The sequence below is a fragment of the Neofelis nebulosa genome, chromosome 4 (genome assembly GCF_028018385.1).
Source record: "Neofelis nebulosa isolate mNeoNeb1 chromosome 4, mNeoNeb1.pri, whole genome shotgun sequence".
In the NCBI taxonomy this organism is placed as follows: domain Eukaryota; kingdom Metazoa; phylum Chordata; class Mammalia; order Carnivora; family Felidae; genus Neofelis; species Neofelis nebulosa.
Genome location: NC_080785.1, coordinates 12370193 through 12379348, shown reverse-complemented (window position 1 = coordinate 12379348; position 9156 = coordinate 12370193). Strand labels below are relative to the sequence as shown.

General features: G+C 40.0%; 1 pseudogene; it reads left to right on the top strand.

Annotated features, from left to right (window-relative positions):
- Window positions 1-4736: 4736 nt before the first annotated feature.
- LOC131508463 (taste receptor type 2 member 39-like) lies at window positions 4737-8338 on the top strand (annotated as a pseudogene).
- The last annotated feature ends 818 nt before the right edge of the window (window positions 8339-9156 follow it).

Here is a 9156-nt window from a genome sequence, read left to right as displayed (position 1 = left end):
AAATCTAATTAATACAAGTAAAAGGAATGAAGAAAATAAAAAATTACAACAGCACAGCAATGTAATAATTGTTGCAGTTGGGGCACCTGAGTGGCTCAGTGGGTTGAGCGTCTGACTTCAGCTCAGGTCATGATCTCACTGTCCGTGAGTTTGAGCCCCGCGTTGGGCTCTGGGCTGACAGCTCAGAGCCTGGAGCCCACTTCAGATTGTGTCTCCCTCTGTCTGCCCCTCTGCTGCTTGCACTCTGTCTTTCGTGTTGTCTCAAAAATAAATAAACATTAAAAAAAATTTTTTTTAATTGTTGCAGTCAACATCTGCTAATGAATGCTGACATTAGCAGAGAAGGGTTTAAGGAAAAACAAGATATTTGCATAGCTTCAAAGTATCCCCTCCAGAATATTCCTGTGGAGGTTTTCAAATATGTCCACAAATTCTTTGAGATTCCTCCTTCCAGGAAGCAAAGCTTAATTCCTCTCCCCCTGAGTATGGACCAGATTTAGTGACTCACTTCAAATGAATAGAGTATGAAAAGAAAAGAAAGAAAAAAGTAACTTTATGGTGGAGAAAACTGGTAGATGTCATGTTAACCAAGTATTCAAGTTTCCCATCACCGGTAATAAGATGCTGGCAGGGTGTACCCCTTGCAATGAGAAGGGCACCTCACCTCTGGGGTATTCCTCAAAACCCGTAACTCCCCTATAACCACGAGAAAACATGAGACAAACCCAAGCTCAGCACTACTTCACAAAATACCTGACTGGTATGTTTCTTCAAAGCTGTCATGGTCATGAAAGAAAAGGAAAAAAGACCAAGAATCTGTTACAGATTGAAAGAGAATAAAGATACACAATGATTAAACACAAGGTGGTACTCTAGACTGGATCTTGGAACAGGAAAAAGACATCAGTGGAAAACTGAAAAATCCAAACAAAGCCTACAGTGTAACTAACAGTATTTGTAACAGTACTAACTTCTTAGTTTTGGTCATTGTGCCACAGTTATGTCAGATGTAAGCATTAGGAGAAGCTGGGTTAGGGGTATAAATGGGAATTCTCTGTAGTATCTTTACAGTACATCTCTATGTCAAAAACTATTTCAAAATAATAATTTAAAGATATAGCAAATAAACTGAACTGCTTGAAGCCATTTTCTCTGTCATTAATGGTTCAACGTCCTCTTAATGAGATTTCCGTGGTTAGACATACATTTGAATACATCCAGGACATATCAAACTAGATTTATCATTTAGGTTCTACTAATTCCACTAGTTCTACTTGAAAAGATCATCTCTTCCGGGCCCCTGGGTGGCTCAGTTGGGTAAGTGTCCGACTCTTGGTTTTGGCTCAGATCATGACCTCCTGGCTCCATGATTTTGAGCCCTACATCTGGCTCCACGCTAACAGTGCATAGTCTGCTTGGGATTCTCTCTCTCCTCCTCTCTCCTCCTCTCTCTCTCTCTCTCTCTCTCTCTCTCTCAAAATAAATAAATAAACTCTAAAGATCATCTCTTCACCTAGAAAAGTTACCTCCCCCCACTTCAGACTGTCCCTGGGAGTTCCTGTCAACAACAACAATGTTCTTTCCATTGTAGGAAGCAACTCTGCCATTGGCTGTGACAAGCAGAGCTTCTTCTGAGGTGCCTCTCATGATGGCTGTGGCCCCTGCTCCTGCCCACTGCCTCTGTGCAACCCCTGAACACTAGGAAGCCCAGCCACAGGCTGAGGTCATTGCCCCTTCCTCTAACTTATCCCCACCCACGCCCCCACCCCATACTCTCGATCTCCCACCAGTGTTCCTCTCACAGTATTAGACCGTAATACAGAGAACTGCTGTGCTCTCACTCAGCCTTGTTATTCACACTCCCACACTCAATTTGGGCATCAAACCTGCAAAAATTCTAGATTTATGGGGTGGTTGAACTGCCTTCTCTGGATGCCAGTCATTAGGAAGAAGTTCTCTGGGCCATTGGTAAGATCACTCATTCACCAGCAAGTATCTGTACCGCCTCCCAGGGGGTCAGGCACTACAGGTGACAGAGCTGAGAGTGAGACACTGTGATTAGCAAAGAAAGGAGGAGAGAATCATCAGACTCCTAACAGAGCTTGTCCCCTTCTCCCTTACTGTCGGCGACCTGGGTGGGCAGAGCTGGGGAAGAGCCAGTGACAAGAAAAACCTCTTCAAACCAAATCAGAGGTCCTGAGCTGCTTGCACAAGTGTGTGGAAACAAGCGGAGTTGTTTACAACACTGTATTTGAAGGAAATATCTGGAGTTCAAAAACAGGGATTTAAAGACAAGATGGTAAAATCCATAAAAACTTGTCTCAAACAGTTTATCAGGCCGGAAAACCTTCATAAGCTTTTTGCTTTTTTTAAAAAGAGGCCTTAAGTAAGAAGAAAACAAACGTTGTGAAGATTTTCAGAGACACCTCACTCACCAACCTTCTCTTTGTTAGAATTACTTGTCATTACTTTAATGTTCATTCACGAAAGTCTATTTACTCTGAATTGAGAGGTCAATTTTATCATCATTTGTCCCGTGCATACATTTTAAAATTAGAAATGAGCACCTCAATTGTGGTAGAGGTAGAGCCCCTCCCTAAGGAATGTGGTGGGGGCCTTCTCAGAACAAAGGAAGGCGACGTGCCCAAGCAACTCCTATACACGTATGCATAACTCTGACACAACTCTGAAACTTGGACTGGGTTCAATCAGACTATGTGTGTCACCCTATATGGGAGACAAAGAAGCTGCAATTGCGCAAAAGGCTACACCCTGCTGCGCTCAGGGCTCGGTTTTTCGGGTACAAACCCATTGAGCCCATGCTGACACGACAAATAAAGTGCTTCCTGGAAAAGAAAGCCTCGCGGCCCCGTCTCTCTGTGTGAGAATCCTGCTATACAATGGCCATCTCTTTTAGTTTTAATGTTCCAAAAAAGATTGAGTGATTCTGGTGCTGTTTTTACCCTACTGTTGGTTAGCCTATGTTGTAAAGGAACAGGGAACTTTTCCTTTGTTAAAAAAAACAAAAACAAAAACAAAATTCAACCAAGTAAATTTGAAGATCTAACTGGCTTTATTCAACAAGCGATGAATCGGGCAGCACCTCATCTGGCAAGTAGCAAGGCCCTCGAAGAGTTGTACAAAATGGAAGGTTTATAGGATGGAGGAGGGGCAAGGAAGTTACTAGGGAAAGAAAAGAAAGGATGGCTCCAGGAAGGTCACTTTCTTTTAGGGAAAAGGGCAGAGGATCTTAGCTTGCAGTTTACTTCATCTCTTGGGGGGGACTGAGAGAGTCCCAGTGACAGATTACTTCTTTAGTGCTGGCCAGAAAATTCCAGACAATTAGGGCAATATTTCTGGGGGAGATTGAAGTTGCAATTAGATTGAGTATTAAGCCCCGGTTTGGGAACTTGGTCTAAGTGGCATCATTTTGGGCCTGTGGTTTTCTTTCTTTTTGTTTTTAAGTGTATTTATTTATTTTGAGAGAGAGAGAGAGAGAGAGAGAGAGAGAGAGAGAGAGAACAAGCAGGTGAAGGGCAGAAAGTAGGAGGGAATCTCAAGCAGGCTGCACACTATCAGCACAGAGCCCGATGTGGGGCTTGAACTCACAAACAGTGTGATCATGACCTGAGCAGAGATCAAGAGTTGGACACTTAACAGAGTGAGCCACCCAGGTGCCTCCAGTTTTCTTTTTTTAATACCTTTGACCCTCATTTTCGTAGTGTTCTATTTAAATGAAAGGTAAATGTTGTGTAGGCCTTTACATATTTATATGTAACAAAAGAAGTTTATTATCTGTCAAGTAATTTATTTTGCAACGAAGTTCTATCTCTTGAAAATTAGTGTCTTCTTGTTTTACCATTGTGATATTGTATATTATGGTATGATTATGTATATTGTATCATATCATATCATATCATATCATATCATATCATATTATAATAAATACATTTGGTCTTGTTTCTCTAGCAGAGCTCCTAAAACCCTTGGAATTTCCGAAGAGATGAGTGTTATAAAGGTGTCTTTGGTTATGTTAATGATGTGGCTTTCCAATCGATGGCACATAAGCTGGGGGCGGGCTGCCAGGAGAGCCAATCATGTGATTAGAGGTTTGGAACTTTCAGTCCCACCCCCTGATTTCTAGACGGGGGTGCTGGGCGGGGGCGGGTGATAGTTGACACTATCACTAATGGCCAGTGATTTACTCAATCCCGCCTATGTGATGAAGCCTCCATAAAAATCGCACAGGACTGGGTTCAGAGAGCTTCTAGGCTGGTGAACATGTGAGGTGTTTGGAGAGTGGGGCCCCTGGGGAGGGCGTGGACATACTCTGCCTTCTGTGTCTCTTCCACCTGAAGAATCATCCGTAGCCTTTAGCATATCCTTTTATAATAAACTGTTATTAATAAATAATAATAAACAGGCAGTTAGTGTCTGAATTGAGGTAAATTGTAGGACACCCAGCTACTATCACAGAATGGCCTGGTGTGGGCAAAACAAAACAAAACAAAACAAAACCACACACACGTTCGATGACCAGAAGTGTCAGAAGTGAAGTGTTCTGTGTGAGTAGTAAAGAAAGTCTCACAGGTAGAAAGCTGGATTACACTTTTTTTTTTTAACTCAATTATTCTTCCCTTAAATAGTGAAGGCATCATAAAAGACTACCAGGAAAAAAATGTTACAGTCAAGTCAACCCTGACTTTGGTCTTTGGCGCACACAAAAGGATCCACACATGGGTGTAGGAAATATAAAGAGTGGTAAGAAGATGGTCTCTGGAACCAGGTGACCTGAGGTAGAATCCCAACACTGTCTCTTTCTAGATGTGTGACTTGGGACAAGTTATTTAGCCTCAGTTTCCTCATCTGCAAAGTGTAGATAATAAAATACATTCTTCGCTGAATTGCTGTGTGGCTTAAATTTGATGATATATATAAAGTATTTGAACAGTGTCTAGCATACGCACGCACACACACACACACACACACACACACGCTATACATAGCATACATTGATTTATATATTATATTGACTTTGAATTTATTATTATTATTTCCAATCAGTTCCCTGAGGTCACAAGTGAAACTAAGTTAAATGGTGACTTGGCAGGCAGATGTTCTACTTAACTGGCATTAGTAAAGGCCATGGTTCTCAATACCACATTAGTGGTTTTAAAAGGAGCATGTACTCAAGTGAAATAAGTCAGCCAGAGAAAGACAAATGTCATATGATTTTACTCATATGTGGACTTTAATAAACAAAACAGATGAACATAGAGAAAGAGAAGGAAAAATAAGATTAAAAAAAGAGAGGGAGACAAACTGTAAGAGACTCTTAAATGCAGAGAACAAACTAAGAATTGCTGGAAGGATATTGAGTGGAGGATGGGCTAAATGGATGATGGGCATTAAGAAGGGCACTTGTTGGGATGAGCACTGGGTGTTATATGTAAGTGATGAGAATCACTAAATTCTACTTGTAACATCATTATTCCACTGTATGTTAACTAACCTGGATTTAAATAAAATTTAAAAAATTTTAAAAATATACAAAAGATTGGGGCACCTGGGTGGCTCAGTCAGTTGAGCGTCTGACTTCAGCTCAGGTCATGATCTCACGGTTCATGGGTTCAAGCCCTGCATCGGGCTTGACTCTAGTCCTTCCTGGGCCCCATAATTGAACTAAAACCAACAAGTCCAAATGGACATGGAAGAGGATTAGAAAGCAAATCCTTCCATCATTTGCATCTCCAGATTTAGAGCTAAGAATTCTGAGATAAACAAATGGAATGAATTTGGAAATGATGCATCAAAGGCTTCCTCCTATGACATGAATAGTGGGAGCTACTGAGGATCTGCCTATCAAACGCTAGAGAGACATTTTCCTCCAGACACCAAACAGGGGTAACAACTCAGGATGACAAAAACCTGCAATCCTGCAGATCACCATTTCACATCCTCTCAATTTTAACAATTATAGGCACTGAATGCATCATTGGTATCGTTGCAAATGGGTTCATCATGGCTATAAATACAGCTGAATGGATTAAAAATAAGGCAATTTCCAATAAGCAGGATCCTGTTTTTCTTGAGTGTATCCAGAATACCTCTCCAAAGCTTCATGATGATAAAAATTACCTTCAGCTCAACATCCCCACATTTTTATAATGAAGATGTTATATATGGTACATTCAAAGTAACTTTCATGTTCTTAAATCATTGTAGCCTCTGGTTTGCTGCCTGGCTCAGCTTCTACTTCGTGAAGATCGCTGATTTCTCCCACCCCCTTTTCCTCAAGCTGAAGTAGAGAATTTCCGGGATGGATGCCCTGGCTCTGTGGCTATCAATGTTTATTTCCTTAGGCTACAGTGTGCTCTTCTCCAATGACATCAACACCATGTATTGTAACAATTCTTCTATCCCTCTCCCAACTCCTCTAAGAAAAAATACTTCACTCAGACCAATGTGGTCAACCTGGTTCTTCTCTATAACCTGGGGATCTTCATTCCTCCGATCATGTTCATCTTTGCAGCCACCCTGCTGATCATCTCTCTCAAAAGACACACCCTACACATGGAAAGCAATGCCACTGGCTCACATGGGGACCATCAAAGTTACCAGCTACTTTCTCATTCTCTACATTTCCAATGCAGTTGCTCTATTTCTTTATATGTCCAATATCTGTGACGCCAACAGTTCCTGGATTATTTTGTGCAAATTCATCATGGCTGCCTACCCTGCTGGTCACTCCATTCTGCTGATTCAGGACAACCCTGGGTTGAGAAGAGCTTGGAAGCAGCTTCAGCCTCAAGTTCATCTTCACCTAAAAGAGAACCAGAATACCACAAAACAAGCCCAACCAGCTCTGCCTCCCCCTTACCCAGACCCTTCTCCTCCCACCTCCTTTCTTCCCCAAACCTGACCCGATCCTTCCACCTGATGTGGTTTTTTATACAGAAGGTTAATCTTCATTTCTCTCTTTTGCTTCTTGGGCACAGTCTTAGTGATGTTTGACATATTCTTTACCTAAGCCTCCTATTTTACCTCCACTTGCTCTATGTAAAAGCAGCGGTTCTACACATTAGAATCTCTGGGGGAGATTTTTGAAATACCAATGTCAAAACCTGACCCTAAATCAATCAAGTCAGAATTTTTGGTGTTGGAACTTAGATAATTCTTTTTAATTTCTTAAGGTGATTGTTTTCCAAAGCCTAAAACAAAAAAGTTTAAGATGCTCAGCCTGGCTTATATCAAGAAGAAAATGAAGACTACTTTGAGATATAATTTTTTACCTATTAGATAAGCAAAGATCAAAAAGTTTGGTAACACACTGTGTGTGATCATGGGGACAAGGCAATCTCATAAATTTATGGAAATGTTAATTGCTGCTTCTTTAAGTACAGTTTAGTAATACATTTGAAAGTACATACTTTTATTTGACAATTATACTTGGGGATATTTATTTTATAGATATTCTTGAGTACATAAAAATTGACATATGTACCAATTATTTGTTGCAACATTTTACATCCAAATGGCTATATTCATTATTAAATGGAGCCACACTGGGGATAGCAACTAATGTTGAATCACCAATCTCTATAACTTAATATTTGAAAAATTCACCAAATAAAACTTATTCTACTTTCTCTTCCTATCTGCAAAAAATTAGGTTAAATTTCTCCTGAAATAGAGGAATTGTTTCTTTTTCTTTTCAAGAAGATAGACAGACTCTTCTTTAAAGGTCTCATTTTCTGAACTTCCACGTCCATGGGCTTGCAAGATAACAAATAAAAGCAAAAGAGCAAAATGTAAAAACAACTTTGAAATTTTGAAATTTTCAATCCAAGAGAGAGATGCAATTCAAGACCACTTGAATCTATTCAGGATAGGTTCTGGACTTCAGGTTGCCTTGTTACTCATGTCCTGGAGTGGAAAGGGCTACCATCCTGAGAGAAGAAAAGGTGAACTACCTTCCCCCATTTCATAACCAGACTATAGAACAATCTGTAAACATGGACACCTCAGGGGGAGTCCTCACTGGGCTGAAGATTTAACTGTGCTAGCCAGTACTCCTCACATGTGCCATCCTTAAAACCTACCGGAAAGTAAATATGACTTGACACCGTGAAAGTCTTCAGAGAAGGAACATGACTATTTCAGGTGTGAGTGTTAGACATACATCACTATTTGTCATTTAATCCCTATCAAGGATTTTGTTGTTTAAAAAAAAAAGTATTTGATATTCAAAATGATAGCATGCTTCCTTGTACCTTAACAAATGGATTCTGAATAATATACTGGATGCTAAGAAAATTCATAGATGTGCTTTGTAAACCTTCTCAGAGGCTGAAGACATTAAGTGAGTGACTATCAAAACACACAGTCATGGGCAGCTGGAAATAAAGCATCAGAGCCATCACCTATGACAAAGTATTGATGGAAATGGTTACATTTCTCATCGAGCAACTCCCAAAACCAAGTAACAGATAATTGGGGAAGTATATATCACATGTCACATGTCACCATTGTTTGTCACTATTTTCTGGTTAATATGGTAAGATTTATTTTCTTGTGAAATAGCCTGATTGCTACAAAGCTGTCTATTAAAAGCATCTTCCCTCCAATTCTCACATATAGCTTTTTTTAAATGAGATTGTCAATACTTACAAAAACATAACACTATTACTCATTTCTAAATCTCCACCCAAATATTACAGAAGTGAAATTAGAGTTGTTTCAAGTTGATTGTCATCATCATCATATTCAAAGTAATATCAGCCTTTGGCCAACAAATAAGTAAACAAATGCTGAAAAGGTCTTTTGTGAATAGTAAGTCTCCTGCCTCACCCAAAATCTCACTTCCCCAAAGCAACATTTCTATTATTTCTGACTCTAGTTTTTGTGGTGGTTACTTTCATAGCTCCAAACAGGTATACATAGACACGCACATTGTATTATCCATCTGTAAACACCTATTGACTCATCACTGTAAATGGTGAGGACTGAAGTGTCACTTACATTGCCATCAAATGCTGCCCTGTAGTAATTGCATTACTACTTCTGGCTCTTATTCTCATTGCTTTTAAATTTTTGAATGATCATTTTAATGTGTATTTATTTTTGAGAGAGAGAGAGCATGAGTAAGGGACAGGC